The sequence below is a fragment of the Vulpes vulpes genome, chromosome 6 (genome assembly GCF_048418805.1).
Source record: "Vulpes vulpes isolate BD-2025 chromosome 6, VulVul3, whole genome shotgun sequence".
NCBI lineage: Eukaryota > Metazoa > Chordata > Mammalia > Carnivora > Canidae > Vulpes > Vulpes vulpes.
In genome coordinates, this window is record NC_132785.1 from 103,881,873 (window position 1) to 103,899,084 (window position 17,212).

Sequence of the window (17,212 nt, forward strand, 5' to 3'; positions counted from 1 at the left end):
CTCCAGGCTTTCAGGTCAGATCTCTTCCTTTTTCATTCCTCCTTCCCCCACCCCCCCTTTTTAATTGATTGATTTTTAGAGAGTGTGTTCCTGTGTGGGAGAGGTAGAAGGAGAGAAACAGACTCCCCATGGACTGCGGAGCCCCCATGTGGAGCTCTGGGCTCCATCTCATGATCCTGTGATTTTGAACTGTGAGCCGAAGTCAAGAGTTGGACACAACCAACTGAGCCACCCAGGCGCCCCTTCTTTCCTTCCTTCCTCTTAAGGTCCTCTTTGTCTTGGTTCAGACCCTTTCTGTTTTTTTGTTTGTTTTCATTATTTTGTCCTTAGGTTACAAATTGCTCCTTGTTCTTCCTTATTTTCTAATTCATACCTCACGATTTAGCATTTTATTACACCCACATGGAATACTGAAATATTCCTGCCTTATTGTTTGCATTGATTGCTGTCTGGGTTTGCAGCCTCCTTTGAAGGTTCCAGGTGGGCTGGGGCCTGTGCCTTCTGTGCATTTTGCAAGCTGTGTATAGAGGACTGACAGAAAATAATGCTACATAGGGTAGACATAGGTGACCCATTAGAGGTGAAAGGTGATCTGACAGTGTGCTTTGAGAGTGTAATTCCTAGCAGAATTCTGCATGGTCTGGAGGCCCGAAGACCATCCAGGAGTTGTTCAAGTGCTCTGGAAACCAGGATCTAAGAGAGAATGGAAAGGGCAGAAGGGTCAGGCCTGTCCCTGAAGAGTTTACCTCATTCTGAGATTCTCTTGAAATCCTGGTTCACGTGGAAAATATGCTCATACTAGAAGGTCACTAGGGTTCTTGGGGAATTGTGAGGCCAGATGCCTATGTAGTGAATCTTTCTAAAAGGAGGGTGAAAGGTGCTTGGCCATAGGGAAGCTTATAGCTTAAGGTAACAGACCTGTTGGGCTCAGAATTTGATTTATTTGTTAATGGCATCTGTATTGATTCCTCTGGGACATTAGGGGGGTGTGAATGTATTCTGCAAATACAAGCGTTTTCTTTCTTTGTTGCTGATGGGGCTGATAGCTTTTGTTGCATTTTTTTTCTTCCAACAGTAGAATCTTACATGAAATTAAAAGCAGTGTCTTCCTTTTCTAACTTCAGCAGAATTTTAAGCATCATGCTGACTCTCTCCTCAGTTTGCCTTTTATTTCTCAGACCCACCTAGGACAATGAAACAGGTTAATAACTAATAATGGCCGTGGGCTGGGACCAGTTTTAGCCAGCTGAATTCCCTGTAATCCGGTTTAAGTCTATGGGGCACATCTAAACTTACTGGAATTGTAGGTAGGAAGTGTGGTTGCAAAGGCAAAGCCATTTAATTGTAGCTTATGTGAAAATAAAACCAGCTTGAATTTTCTTCTCACAAACTTTCTCTGAAACACCTCTTTAGATCTTTTATTTTTGGCAAATGGGTTTCGAGGTGGCAGCCTCATTACTGTTGGATGGAGGGTTATAATAAGCCAGTGGGTGATTTCCCAGAATCCTGAGCTTTTGAAAAATGCTATTCCTTTTGGAAAGTAATAAGTGCAGAAGCCAGGCTGCCTCTCTCCGATTTATTCCTTTTTCCTATCCTGTTTTCAGCTAGTAAATACTGTGGTCTCCATCTGCCTAAAAACAATGGCTTACATTTACTTAAATTTCTGTAGCAGTTTGGTAATGAAGTTTAGCACTTTGATGATGATGGTGATGGTGATAGGCACTCAGTAGCAGATACACTGATTGAGTTGTGAGCTAGTTCTTTCCAAGTCTCCTGGGAAGAAAATTACTAACTCACTTTATATGTGAAGGTCATGGTGTTGAGTAGAGGAAGAAACAGCCTTGGAGTATAGAGAAATCATCTGCCCAAAGGTTATACTTTAGAGAAGTACTTTGAACAAAGTTGTGTGTTTTCCATTTGGATTGGGTATGTTGTTTTTTTATTTTTTGAGAACACTTTTTACAATGGTATAATGGTTCCTCTGGAACTCATAGCAGGATTCTTTTTCTGCCCTCTCCTGTATTTACAGCTGCTTTTTCCCTAGGGGAGCATTCATCTGTTTTAAAAAGCAGAGAGAAAACAAGAAGTTCTCTCAGTGATGTTTGAAAATGAACTGCATTTGTCTTTCAGGAAGGCAAGTTCTTAAGGGTTTCTGTTTGGATGAAAGAAAAGGAAGTCTGGCTACAGTGTTACCCCACAACACACACCACACAGGCACTCCTCCACCCAGAGGTTCCTTGTGGCAGATATGAAGGAGTTTAGGTTGCAAGGTCCCCATTATGGTCCTTTTGTTGTAATAGAGCAAACATTGCTCTTCAGCCCCTGAGTAAGTCCGTTTTTCTTGCAGGTCCCTTCCTTGCCCAGAATATCCATGTCTAGGGTCCTGAGCTGGCACTGGCACCCAAGGCCAGGATTGTACTTGAATATGAGGTCACAGGTGGTGTCCCAAGGGCTTTGGGACAGGTAAGAATTCTGATCTCGAGGATGTTTTCATCATATTGATGCTTCATGGCCTTGGAGCTGAAGTTTGCCAGGCATTTACATGAGGTTAGTAAATGGGCTTAACTCTAGTGCCCCTTAGCTGCTTTCCACAGTTTTCACCAGCTAGCTGGTCTATGGCATGCAGTTTTGTTTTGTTATCAGAGGAGGAGGAATTCTGCTTTGCAGCTGAGTAACTGCCTTCTATTCAGATTCTATAGAGGGTTACACTTGAAAAGCTAATGAGTACTTCCACACTGCATACACTGATCCAGAGTGGGTGGGTGGCAGGCTGAAGGCTGGGGGACCTTCCTAGAGCACGTGCTATTGAAGGCAGATACTGAGATGACACTAAGGGCAGCTGTGCCTTGAAGTTTTAGTGGCTTGGCTCCCTGGATGCTGGCCCATCCCCCAAGGCTAGGCCAACAGGGAGGCCTTCAGCTTCCCTGAAATGACTGCTTCTCACAGCTCAGTTTAGTGTGAATCAGCCAGAGGAGGGGTGGGCTTCTTGGGGAAAGGGTAGGAGAGTTTTTTTGTTTAAGATTTTGTTTATTCATGAAAGAGAGAGAGAGGCAGAGACATAGGCAGAGAGAGAAGCAGGCTCCATGCAGGGAGCCCGATGTGGGACTCGATCCTTGGACTCTAGGATCATTCCCTGGGCCGAAGGAAGGCGCTAAACCCCTGAGCCACTCAGGCTTCGCAAGGGTAGGAGAGTCTTAATTAAGCTTGCCTGGTTTGGCAGTCATTCAGACTTATCTCCCGTTTCTGTGTTGACTGATAGTCTCCTCCAGTTTTCTGAACGACCCTCCTTCATTTTCAAAGGAGGCCAATTTTTTGTTAAATGTCCCCTCAAAATACTCCACAAAAAACAACACCCTACCTTGATTGTTGATGTGCATGCCCTCAGCCTCTTTCCCGGTAGAGGCAGGTAGCCACTCTTGCTTTTTCATGAATTGTTCCTGCCATGTTGGAGTTCCTGGAGGCTGATGCTGCTGAACTTCCTCATGGATGTGAGCTGAGCCTTGGGTCCCCCTGAATGCACAGAGCACAGTGGGGAACAGTGCTGGGGCTGTCACTAGGGAGCACAGTGTTTGGATTCTGATTGAAGAATATTTGAGGGAACTCTGCTTAAGTGAAGAGATAGAACTGAGTTCTGGTTCAGCCACCAATAAGCAGTGTCCCTGAGCAAGTCATGGCCCCTTTCTGGACCTCAGCTCTCCTCCTAAAATGGATAGATTGGACTTTACAAGATGACCCTGAGGCCCCAAGTTCCTTCAGATAATAATGTGTTAGGATCCCCATGAATGTGCTTCTGGTCAGGGTGACCAGAGGCCAAAAAGGCAGAAAAACTTGTGCTTCCCATTTCTCTTTTGCCTCCAGGCTTTGGCACATGCTGTTCCTCTCCCTGGAATGCCCCTTCCTACAGTCAGTGTCAGTTTAGACTGCTGCTTGCCCCCATACTGGCAGGGGTGCCCCTCCTCGTATTGCCATATCACTCTGTGCTCAGCACTTATCCCACCGTGTTAATGTCTGTTTCTTTGTGTTTCATGAGGGCAGAGACTGTCTGTTCTCACCACCGAATGCCCTGTTGGCTCTTGTGGGCCTGCAGTGTGATGTGTACACACAAATGTTGAATGATTAAATGACCCCTCCTAGGCCAACATGCCCAGCGTACCCAGGGAGATGTTTCCCACCTTACCAAGCCCTCTTTCTGATTTGTGTGTGGGTACAGGAGAACCTTGGATAATGCTGAGAGTTGTTTTCAAGGTTCATCTCAGTGTGGCAAAGCATTGAGTGATGTTGCCACCTGACCCTGGGGGTGCTCTTTCTAGGTGTTGCTTTGACCTGGAATGGGTCTGGACTTTGCCCTGCTCTTCCTCATCTGCAGCCCTGAGGGAGGGGTAGGCAGGCGCGTGCAGATTGCTGTGGCTGCCAGCTGCCTGGGTCTGGGCCATCTGCTGCTAGTGACAGTGGGTAGGGCAAGGGGTGAGCAGCAACCTAATCTCTTTCACTGCACAGACCAGTCAGCAGAGTCCAGCCCCCCTTCACCCCACATTTTGTCTTCTCTTCCAGTGCTCTGTTGTGCTGCTCTTCATTGAGGTCTTGTTTTTGTTCCAATTGCTGCACCCCACCACTCTGCTAGGAGAACCCTTGCTGTGTTTTTGTTTACTCTGTGTGTGTGTCTTGCCCTTTAGCATGAGCCCCCAAGAATCTTTATGTAATGTAAGACAGCAGCAGCAAAAGAAAAAAGCAAAAAAAGCAAAAAACAAACTTTAGAAATGAAACATTGGACCCCTGTTGGTCTCTGTTCAGATGTAAATGATGAGATTCTTTCCATTAGAGTTTATACCTTTGGGTTCACCACCCGGTTTTCTATCCCTTCTCCCTGGGAATCTTTGAACAGCAGGGGTGGGCTGAGTCACTTATGAAAGCTCTGATTTTGCTTGTGTTTCTGGCCTTGTGTGGACATAGGAAAGAGGCAGGGAGGAAGTAAACCTATCCCTGTCACTGTTGATGACTCTGGGTTTGGAGGTTTTTGAACTGGGGTCTGTATGTGTGTACGCATGTGTACAAGCTGTGCCAGGATGTGGGGTTAGGGAGGAATGTAGACAGAGTCTTAAGGTTATCTTTACCAACTGAAGAGGTGCCAATGCAGAGAACAGGAGGGCAGCATACCTTAAACTAGGACTTCTCAAACTTTAACAAGCATAGGAATCACCTGCGGACTTTTATTACGATGCAGATTTGATTGAGGAGATCAGGGATGGAGGCTGAGATTCCTCTCGAGTTTGTAATAAGCTCCCAGCTGATTGCCAGTGCTGCTGTTCAGTGACCCATAGTTTGAATAGTAAGCCCTCCTCCTCCTCCACCTCCTCCTCTTAACACTGATTAAAAAGATTGACCTGGGGAGGGCAGGAGGGAGGCTAGTGAAGGACTTAAATATTTTAAACTTGAGGGCCTGGGCTGGCCTTTCAGTCAGTATTTGCAGAGCCTTTTCCCATGTCTCTTCTTGTGCCTGAGTCCTGGCTTCTCTGGAGCTCCCCTTGGCCCAGTTTGGGCTCATTCCTTAATGAGATTGGTTTCCACAATATAAGAACCTCTGTCCTTCAGAGCGTGGCTGTGCATACTCACAGTAAGACTGGATCTTTCCCCTTTCTCTTTGGCTTACTGTAAATAGATAAGGCCAAACCTAGTGTTTCAAATAGAACTTTAGAACTGGAGGAACTCTTCCTCTATTTTACTGAGGAGGAAACAGGCCCAGAAGAGTTTTGTGACATGTTCAGAATTAGCTAGTGGCAGAGCTCGAGTTAAAAGCCAGATGTCTGAACTACTAAGCTCCTCTCTCTGAGGGACTCTGAGCCCAAGTTAGGGACTATGGGAGGATCAAAGTGTTGTTCTGCAGACAGTGTTAGGACAAGAGACTTTCTAGTGGTGTGAGACTTTTACACTACATGCACAGGTAAGGTAGATCTATTGGCATCTGCTACAGCTCAGCATTCATTCACTTATGCCAGGGTTCTCAACTGCAGCATTGTTGACATTTTGGGCTAAATAATTCTTTGTTACGAATTCTTTGGTTTTTAAAAAATTTTTTGTGAAACCTCATAGGATGTTTAGTGGCATCCCTGGTGTCTACCCACTAGATGTCAGTAGCACCCCTCCCCCCAAGTTATAACAATAAAAAATGCCTCTAGATATTATCAGATACCCTGGGAGGGGGCTAAAATTCCCCCCCCAGTTTAGAACCTCTAGTTCAGGCAACAAGTATTTTGGGGAGGAAGGTCCCTCTTGGGTACCTATGCTGGGTTTTGTTTTATTTTTTAAAGATTTTATTTATTTATTCATGAAGAACACAGAGATGCAGAGGGAGAAGCGGGCTCCCTGCTGGGGAGTCCAATGTGGGACTTCATCCCAGGACCCTGGGATCACGACCTGAGCCAAAGGCAGATGCTCAACCACTGAACCATCCAAGATCCTCTATGCTGGGTTTTTTTATGTGGTGTTTTTTAAGTGTATGTTGGTCTCAGGGTTACAAAGAAAGCATAAAGCAGATGGTGCCCTGGCCTTTCTAGGCACTTACAGTTTAGTGGGGAAGCCAGACCAGCCAATGCATGGGACAGATAAGTTGCCATCTTAATGGTCCTGCCAGGATGCAGAGCTGCAGGCTAGACTCTGAAGAATGTGGTACCAGCCCAGGATACTTAATGAGGAGATTTTGCTGCCCTGGGCTGGATTGCATAGTTAAGAATTGAGTAACTCTCATTCATATCTTTAGTTATTGTTACTACTTCTGCACAAGCAGTGCTCTTCCATTCTGAAAAAACATTTCATCTGAATCTGTAGAGGCCATTCAGGCACATTAACCAGCAGGTATGTATAACTTGAAGGCAGTACTCCTACTCAGGCCTGATGCTGGTAGGGCTAACTTATTCCTTAATGAGATTTACTTTTAATTTCTAACTTGATTTTCTTTTCCGATGGGATGAATCCTCTGATAGACCTTGCTTTGTCTCTTTACCACTGTGTTAAGCAATATTGACATAAGATTGCATAAGAACTACAGTCTGTAATGCTCTGAATACATTGGTATAAAACATGGTTAAGTGCCCCTCTGTGTGAACCTAAGAGTCTTTACCTCTTTTCATTCTTCATAGGCTACTGTACTTATAAGTGTTTTTAAGGCCACTGAGCACCTCCTCTCCCCATCTTATGCTCACCAGAGGCCTCCATGAAAAATGTTACTCCAGAGCACAAAAAGCATTAGTGATGAGAACTTCATAGTTCTTGTCAATTTTTCCTTAACGAGGGCCAGACTATTTTTTCCCCCAGTATTTTCAACATGATGCTGCATTGCCTCCTGGGTTGCATTATTTCTAATAATAAACCTGCTGTAATCCTTTGCTCTTCAGTATGCAGTATGTCTCTCCTTCCCCTCTACCTGCTATGGCTGCTTTTAACATTTTCTCTATCACTGATTTCCAGCATCTTGATTATGATGTGCCTTGTGTTTTCTTTTTGTCTTTCTTCTTGGAGTATGATGAGCTCTTGGATTTGTGGGTTTATAGTTTTCATCAAATTTGAAAAGTTTTCTGCCATTATTTCTTGAAAAATTTTTTGTGTCTACATACCCCACCCCCAAAATACACACATGCACACATATTATTTGTATGTATAATATATATGTACATATATGTATATTAGGCTGCATGATAGTGTCTCACTACTGACTGATGTTTTCTGTATATCATTTTGGATAGTTTTTGCTGTGTTTTCAAGTTCATGAATTTCTTCTTCTACAGTGTCTAATCTGTTAATCCCATCCTATATATTTTTCCTTAAGATATTTGTATTTTTCCTTCTAGAAGTTTATTTGGATCTTTTTATCTCTTCCATTTCTTTCCTTGTTGGGTCATGCCTTCCTCTTCTCTCTTGAATACATGGAGTATATTTATTTATTTATTTTTATTTTTTTATTTATTTATGATAGTCACACAGAGAGAGAGAGAGAGAGAGAGAGAGAGGCAGAGACATAGGCAGAGGGAGAAGCAGGCTCCATGCACTGGGAGCCCGACGTGGGATTTGATCCTGGGTCTCCAGGATCGCGCCCTGGGCCAAAGGCAGGCGCCAAACTGCTGCGCCACCCAGGGATCCCCATGGAGTATATTTAAATAGAAGTTTTAACATCCTTGTCTACTAATTCTATCATTGGATCAATTTTGTGCCTGTTTCTATTGTTTGATTATTCTTCTAGTTATGGTCATATTTTTCTGCCTCTTTGCAGTCCTGTTTTTTTTTTTTTATTATTATTATTATTATTATTATTATTATTTGAAGCGAGACATAGTTTTATTTTTCTGGGTGCTGAAACTGTGTTCCTTTCAATACTTTTGGGCTTTGTTTTCGGAAGCAGTTCAGCTACTCGGAATTTGATCCTTTTCATTTCGAGGCTTGCTTTCTAGCTTTGTTAGGGTGGGTCCGGAACAGTCTGTAGTCTAGGACTGGAATGGTCCCACTACTAAGGCCAAATCCTTCTGAAGATTCCATCTGATACCCTGTGTATTAGGAGATTTTTCCACTTTGGCTAATAGGAACATGAATATTTCTGGCTGTGAACTCTGAGGATTATGCCACTTCTTTCCATTCATTCTTTCCCCCAGCATTGTGAATTTTCCTTGCACTTTGCACAGATGAGTACTCAGCCAAAGATTTAAGGAGATCTCTCTACAGATCTCTGAGGCTTTTTCTCTTTGTGGCTGCTTCTTTTCAGTTATTTTGTCCTATCAATTCTAGCCACATTGGTCTTCCCCAATTCCCAGCTCTGTCTCTTTGACTCAGTGAGATCATTGAACTCTTTCAGGTTTCTCCTCTCTGCTGTGTCCTGGAGACTCCTCAGAGTTAGTAGGGCACCAGTAGGGTTCACTGCATTTCCCTTTATTCAAGGATCACTGCCCTGTGCTGCCTATTGTTGAATATCTGAAAACTATTATTTCATATATTATATATAGCTTTTTGCTGTTTAGGGAGAGAGAATAAATCTAGTCCATTATTCCATCATGACTGGAGGTGGAAGTCCTTTGGCTTGTCACCTCAGACCAACTTTTAACCTTGGATGTCTTTTTCCTCCTGTGTTTGCTTGTCGAAAAATTGATCCATTGAGAGGAATTTTGAGAATTCAGCCAGATTCGAGTCATGTCATTTTGCCACACAGTAATTGAACACCTACATCCAAAAGAATAGTATGGTTCAGTAACATGCTATATACATGGTATAATCTGTCATTTTACCTGTATTTTAGTGCTGCACTTTCTGGCAGAAAGCTGGGGGTGTGCTTCCAGGTGTTATCCTGACATGAACATGCACATATATATATATATACACACACACTGAGTCTCCTCCTTGCACCTCCTGACCATGTTCCCATTTAACCTGGGCAGCTAACTGAAATAATAGGCACAGTTGATGAGCAAGTAGCAGGGGCCTAGCTGCCTGTGCATGAGTTAGGTCCAGGTAGCCTTGTGTGGGGAAGGGAAGAGCATTAACTCTCTATGTGCAGTGCCCCTTCCACCTTACCTAGTCTTACTCTGTGCCAGATACTATATTAAACTCTCCAAAAATGTGTGAATCATGGACTCTGAAATTCTGTGAAACAGGTATTGTTATCCCTGTCTTATACATGACAAAACAGAGGCTTATAGCAGTTAAAACAGTATACCTAGGACCTGTAAGAAGCAAGAGGCAGAATCAGGATTTGAAGTCCCTTTTGTGTAACTCTAAAACCTACATTGAATGATCTTGTAATTAACAGTTTCATTTCCCTCTTCTGGGTTCCAGCCTACTTCCGTGTTTTGTCTTTGACATTTTGGCTATATATCACCCATGTATTTTCACTTTCTACCTCATATTGTAGTTATTTGTATATGTGTCTTATCTCCCCCAGTAGACTATAATCTCTTTTATGGCATATGCTTTTCTCCATCTTTGTACCTTTCATGGCATCTAGAATATGTAGGGGCCCAATTTAGGTGCTGACTGAGGTCAGTAAGTTCTATAAGGAAGATATTTGTTAGGAATGAGTCCATGTGCCTTGTCTGGAAGGAAATACCAGATTCCCTTATTAATTTATGATGTCTCTTTCTCATCTGCTGTGTTTATCATAATTCCCCTTAACATCTTCTGGGATGTAACTTGGACCTTCTGAAGTTCTTTGGTTGGTACTTCTACCTGAACTTTGATTAATTTGAGGTTCCTTTTAGAGTCTGTGTTTGGAGATTTAAGAGAATATCTGTTGTGAATTAGATTCCTTTCTTTTCAGGTCCTGATTTAGAGCCCTGCATCTGGAGAACGAGAGGTATGATTGGAGCTAGAACTGGAGCTTGCAGGCCTTGGTGGAGAGTAGTGGTAGAGGCAGGGGCATAGGACTAATCAAAGGGGAAGGAACAATAAGCAAGTTCCTGTTTCTTGTTTTTGCTTGGGGCCTTACAGTCCAACCTTGACAACTTACAGGAAGTTTGAGTAATTTGTGAGGGAGAGGACAGGAAGAGTCATGGTTTGGTTATAGATTCAGAGGCTTCTTGGAATTTACACAAGATGGAGGAGAACATTTGGAACCAGAAGACAATGTCTTGTTTGGCTTAAGTGCATACCTCATTGGGGCTGTTAAGCTTCAGGAGATGGAGGTGAGGAACATGCTCCTGGAATCCTGAGCCTGAACCAAACCTCAAGGGAAAATACTCAGGTAGACCTTTGAGTAGAAAGGAGGAAAATGGCAGGTAGTGGGACCATGTTTATGGAGAATCTTAAGGCCTGAGAGACACAAGGAAAGGTCACTTCTGGCCCTGCTACTAGGTTGACTGTTTCTTCCCACTCAGGAATCTTAGAGATGTAGCAGTTTTGGGGTAGGGGTAATGGGATGGAGAGGCTTTTTTTTTTTTTTTTTTTTTAAGATTTTATTTATTTATTTGACATAGAGAAGGGAGAGAGAGAGAGAGCGCGCGCACAAGCTGGGAGGGCAGCAGACAGAGGGAGAGGGAAAAGCAGGCTGCTCGCTGAGCTAGGAGCCCGAGGCAGGGCTCAGCTCCAGGACCCTGGGATCATGACCCCAGCCGAAGGTAGACGCTTAACTGACTGAGCCATCCAGGTGCCCCTGGAGAGGCTGTTTTGCTGGTGTTGAACACTAAGAAAACAGGCAGCTCTTTGATATTCATCTCCAGCTTCTCCCTAGCTTTGGCCAACCACAGCATTATGGGAGTGTCAGTTCAGAGAGACTCTCCAAACTATCTGGGCAGTTCAGGAATCTTAATAAAATCCTTGGGTTAACTGAGAAGGCATGGCGTATAAGATACAAATTCCTTCTAGCCATCCTCCAGTCTTTCTTCTCCCCTTTTTTCAACTCCTTGCCCCCGATAGTTTTGCCTTCATTGTGTCCACTTCCTCACTTTGGATTCATGTTAAGATCCATATGGTCTGCCCTTACCACTCAAATGAAACTGTTCTTGATGAGGTCACTAAGGATTTCATGACCAGATCAGCCTTCATCTTACTGGACCTTCACTGCCAACTCCCTCTATATCCTCCTTGACTATCTCTGTCCCTTCCTTGACATCTCTGATGCACAGTCCCTAGTTTCTTCGTACTTTTAGCAGTATTTTCCATGGGCTTTCCTTAACAATGCTCCTTTTAAAAGTTATTGCTCTTCCCAGGATTCTGTCCTGACTTCCTTCTCTTCCCACTCAGCTCTCTTGGGTGAGTCCATCTATTTCAACTATCACTCATAAGCTGCTAACTCCAAGCTTAAAGTGCTCTGTGGAATTTCATACTCATTTCTTATGCAGGCGCTGTGCTAATTTTCTCTGGATCGTTCCAAAGTTAGTATATGTGCTGCTGAAGTGAGCACCGTACTCATTTCTAATTTGCCTGCTAGACCTTTCTACCTGAATGTCCTTGAAGTAACTACAATTCAACATGTCCAAGAATAATCTGAACTTAGTTGATTACATTCTTCACTAAAATCTGCTTGTCCACCTGTGTTCTTTCTCTCCTTTGGTAGCTTTCACCAATCACCCTGTAACTTAAGCCAAAAGCCTCAGCACCACCCTCTACTGTTCTCACTCCATCCTGTTACTTCTTGGCATCTTCTATGGCATTTGGCACGTCATGGACACCAAGTAAATACATAAGAGGAAAAGTGTATTAATTTCATTTGAATTTAATTATAGTTTAGCTAGCACTTTGGCCTTGATAAAGCTAAGTAACACAGGTTACACTAACTTTTGGGAAGGACATTTGACTTTTGGCCGTATTCAAATTATGTTAAGGAGAAGACACTTTTAAATTTTAAACAGGAACACTTTGTGGAGGGATTAGTCATTATTAGAAATGAGTGGATTGGGTTGGCTACTGAGCTGTTTTTCAGGGCTGCTCTAAGGAGCTTCTGACAGTTAAAGATGAGGTGGGTGAAATCAGATTGTGTTGGCCTAAGAGGGCATTATCCTTGGTGTTCATGGGAGTAGAGCCAGTGTGTCATGGGTGTACTCATTACCACATGCTATTGGTTTAATGCAGAAATAGGTAAGACGTTTCCAGTGGGGAGGGTAATATGGCCCCTTTTACTCACTGATGGATTTATTAATTGTATTCTAGTGTTTGTGACATAAATGCTGAAGATGTGTAACTGTCATGTTTTGCCAAGTTTATTTTCTTCCTTTCCATCCAGACCCTTAAGAAAAGGAGACAGTGACTTAAAATTATAGAATTTTGGAGCCAGAGAAGCTCTTCAGGTAGTGGTCATCTAGCTCAACCCTTATATATTCAGAAAATAATGATAATAATAATAATGATAGGTGGTAATAATTTCAATATCTACTTATGTTTGACAGCTCACTAAATGCCAGGTGTTATGTTAAGTACTTTGCATGCATTTCTTTGTATAATACTTTTAGCCATGAGGTAGCTATTATTGGCACTATTTTATAGATGAGGAAACTGAGGTCCAAAACGGTTGGATAACTTCATTGGAGTTAAGTATGCTGAAGCAGCTATTGTGCAGAAAGATGCAGCATCTTGCTTGCTCAAGGTCAAGTTTTCCAGTTAGAAGCAGAACATGAGTAGAATCCAGATCTCCTGACCCTGATTGCAGCATATATTTTAGTTTTGAGCTGAGAATTCATTCTTTGTGGTCATTTGTGTCTCATTTCTCACTCAGTCCCTTTTAATTTTAGTGAAATTGAATGAAGTAGAGGAAAGGGTGGTTTAGAGTTGGGGTTTTGGTGAGTTTTTTAAAGTTTATTTCTAAATAGGCAGCCTTCCCAGACTGACTGGGAATGTAGCAGAAGGCCTGAGAACCAGGAAGTGACACAGACCTGTTTATATCATCCCATTGGGGGCCTTTGGGAAGTGATCCACAGAAATGGTAAAAAGTAAACATTACTGCATCGGCCAGTTCTCTTGGGTTTGCTATTTTTGACCTGGAGGAGGTGTTTCTTACACAGTTTTGGGTACTTTGGAAACCAAAATCTAGCACCTAAACATCTTGATTGAAGGTATATAGTATTTATTTCTCATTACCAGACAGAGCTTTCGGTGGGCCTGGCAGACAAAATTACCACTTTTTTTTCCTTCTCTCTCTCTCTCTCTCTGCCATCCTTTTGGTGAATTGCTTTCCATTTCCTTTTCTTTCTTTATAATTAGCACTATACATGCAAATCTGTCCTGAGAGCTCCCTAGGTAAATGCATGATCTTCAAGGTCCAGTTCAACTTTTCACTTCCCCCCAATCCCACTCAGAAGTCTTTATTCCTATCTCTGCATTCTCATAGCACTTTTAAAAGAAACAACCCTTTTATTGGACCCTTGTAACTTTCACAATGTTATATATAGATAAGCCTATAATTCCTCTCACGTAGATTGTGAATTCCCTGAGAGTAAGGAATTCATGTCTGTGCTACACTTCATCTCTGTGATCACCCAAGCCTTGCACTGAAGACAGCCAGTATATATTTGCTGTATTGCAGTATAGTCACTGCAAACACAGAGCCCTAAGAAGTCAGATTTAGCAAATCAGCTTCCCAGACTTTATTTGCCCAGTGGGTATTGAAGCCTGCTCCACTCAGCTCTGATGGGAACCAAGCCAGAGGTGTGTGATGACACATAGATATATCTCCGGAGTCTAGAAACCAATTATAGCCCCTTCTACCAAGCACGTGATTTGCTACCTGGCCAAAACTTCAGGATTTATGCCCCTTTCCCCTCCTGTTTTATGTCTGCTATGACTTTGATATCTTGTATTTCCTATGCACATTATGTCTTTTGGGGTTATCTCTTTTCCCCCTTCGGTGAATAAGTAAATGTTGAGCACTTTGGGGTGTAGAAAGAGGCAGAGTTGGTGGTCTCTACAGGAATTTACTACCTGCAGTAAATGCAGCCTACAACAACAGTTAAGCAACTGTGAGTAGGCCCTAGGGAGGGATATGATTGGTTGTCCCATTCGTGGTCCCAGCAGTGACACTTTGAGTTCAGAAGGGCCTTCCATGCTTATGGGCTGAATTGATGAGTTTACTCAGAAGAGATGCAACTAAACTTGACCTTGTATTTGGAAAACAGAAGTGCAGGGAGCCTTTTGAAGTAGGAAAGCAGGAGGAGAATAGAATTTGGCCCCTTGGATTTCATTTATCTGTAAAAAGGGGGGTAATGGCCCCTATTTTTTTTTTTTTTAAATTTTTTTTTTTTTTTTTTTTAATTTATGATACTCACAGAGAGAGAGAGACAGAGAGAGAGAGACAGGCAGAGGGAGAAGCAGGCTCCATGCCCCGGGAGCCCGACGTGGGATTCGATCCCGGGTCTCCAGGATCGCGCCCTGGGCCAAAGGCAGGCGCCAAACCGCTGCGCCACCCAGGGATCCCTAATGGCCCCTATTTAATGAGGTTGAGTGAGTGTGTGCGTGCGTGTGTGTGTGTGTGTGTGTGTAACAAATATGTAAGCTCTGTGCCTCATCCTTCCATACATGTTCAGAGTAGAAAGCCTCCCAGGTCCCCTTTTCACAAATATTGCCTTACTATAGTCACATACATGATTATTTAATTTGAGGGAAGGAAATGTTCCTTAAAAAATATATTTTTAGACCTTCATGGAGGAGAACCTTGGCGGTTCACTTGTTTAACCTGTTGGCTGTTCTTTTCTTTCTTTCTTTCTTTTCTTTCTTTTCTTTCTTTTCTTTCTTTTCTTTCTTTTTTTTGTTCTTCCCTGTGTGCCAAAACTGTGTTTTGGGCAGCCCCGGTGGCGCAGTGGTTTAGCGCCGCCTGCAGCCCAGGGCGTGATCCTGGAGACCCTGGATCGAGTCCCACGTCAGGCTCTCTGTATGACGCCTGCTTCTCCCTCTGCCTGTGTCTCTGCCTCTCTCTCTCTGTCTCTATGAATAAATAAATAAAATCTTAAAAAAAAAAAAACACAAAACTGTGTTTTGAGCCTAGTTTTAGGGCATACGTTTCCAGCCCACCTGAAACAGTGCCCTTTGGGAATTCAGTGGACGCTCAATCATGGCCTGTTAGAGCAGGAAGGGGCCTTAGCCAACGACTAATTTGAGTGCCCACTCTCCCTTACCCCATTCTGCGTCCTTCACGTTTATCTCATTTCCCCCTCACAACTACCCAATGAAGTGGGTATTGTGTATCCAGTTTATAGATAGGAACTGAAAATAATTTTTGTCCTAGACTACTCAACTAATAATATCCGAGCAGAGCAGAGATTCTGGCCCAGTCTGTTACAATCTTCCCACGATACCAGCCTCTTTGAGAAATATTTAGTTGAACTGTTTGATTTTACTGATGAGGAAAGAGGCATAGGGAGGTGGTGTGATTTGTCCTAGTTCAGCCCATTAGTTATTGGTGAAGCTGGGACTAGAGAAGTGGTTTCCTGCTTCAGGGCTGGAAATTTACAGCCTGAGCCAAGTTCCTGCTCACAGCCACTCTGCCTTCCCTCTCCTTTTTTTCTGTCCTGTGTCAAGTCTGTGTTTTGTTCTCTTCTATAATTCTCTCTGTGTCTTTTCTCTTTCTCTCTGGGCCTCTATTGCTCTGCAGTGATCTGTGTGTGCATGCGCACACACTCACACACAGGCTGGGGTTTTTTGTTAGACATTTGTTATTTTTGGAAAGCCCTTTAGGAACGCTGTGTACGGATGGCCTATACAAATGTGCTGATGGATTGATTAAGCTCTAAATGGAAAAGTGGAGTTTCCTGAGTTTGCTGCAGTACAGAAGGAGATGGTGCTAAGTGGGTCTTCGGAGACGAAGGGAGAGAGGACTGCTCATGCAGAACAAAGAGGATGGATTTAACATTTCTTCCTTCTAGTTAGAACTTTTGTTGACTTATGTTTTCAGAGGAAATATTTCTGGGCCCCTCCTATTCCCTAGAAGACATTCCAGATTCCTTAGAACTGAAAGGGCATTTGGGGATCATCCAGGCCCACCCTGAGGACCAGGAAGAATAATTGACTTGCCTGAGGTCAGTCCACTGTTGGTTGGTGGAGCTGGGACTTAGAGCTGTCCTGTGCATTTAGATCCATGCTGCAATCATCCTGCTCTTAGGTTCTGGAATAGATGTTGGAGACTGCTAAAGAGAAGCTTAGGGATGGGGTGGGGGTAATGTGTCTGTTAGTGTCCCTGCTGTCTGAAGCCTGAGGAATACAGTAGGGGTAAAGCATGACAACAGGAGGGTGTGGGGAGCAGTTCTGGGGAACTAGACAAAGATACAAAGAATATCAAAGCAATTTTATTTTATTTTATTTTTTTATTTTTAAAGATTTTATTTATTTATTCATGAGAGACAGGGAGAGAGAGAGAGGCAGAGACACAGGCAGAGGGAGAGGCAGGCTCCATGCAGGGAGTCCAATGTGGGACTCGATCCCAGGACTCTAGGATCATGCCCTGGGCTGAAGGCAGGCGCTAAACCCCTGAGCCACCCAGGGATCCCTCAAAGCAATTTTTAAAAAAACCTCTAACACCTACCTTACTCTGGCTTAGGTGGTTTATGAGGAAAGCTGAGGATTATTTTGGGATTTCTAGGAGGTGAATTTTAACGAGAGTTTGACTTTGTGTCTTTCGAACTTTGGAGCTGGACATAAAAAGAAAATGGATGAAGTAATATTCTGGCTGGCAAGGATCTCCAAGCCCAGTAGCAGACTTTGTGCCTACTGAACCCCTTATGTTAGTGGCACAAAAGAAAGGGGAAGATGTAGAGATTAG

The 17,212-nt window shown here is 43.3% G+C and overlaps 1 protein-coding gene and 1 non-coding gene across 14 annotated transcripts in view; one reads left to right on the top strand and one right to left on the bottom strand.

Annotated features, from left to right (window-relative positions):
- The window catches only part of SUSD6 (sushi domain containing 6), a 97,483-nt gene that overhangs the window by 21,998 nt on the left and 58,273 nt on the right, over positions 1 to 17,212 (top strand). For 5 of the 13 annotated variants that reach the window (XM_072761834.1, XM_072761827.1, XM_072761828.1 and 2 more), the window contains one exon: positions 2,348 to 2,547. The exons of 6 other annotated variants lie outside the window; for them this stretch is intronic. The gene's annotated coding sequence lies outside the window, so the exon portion shown is untranslated. The remainder of the gene's footprint in view (positions 1 to 2,347; positions 2,548 to 17,212) is intronic. 2 more of the 13 variants (XM_072761830.1, XM_072761836.1) reach the window with 1 other exon arrangement.
- Positions 11,765 to 11,872, bottom strand: LOC112927308 (U6 spliceosomal RNA). The gene has a single exon (XR_003236498.2). It is a non-coding gene; the product is annotated as a U6 spliceosomal RNA (small nuclear RNA).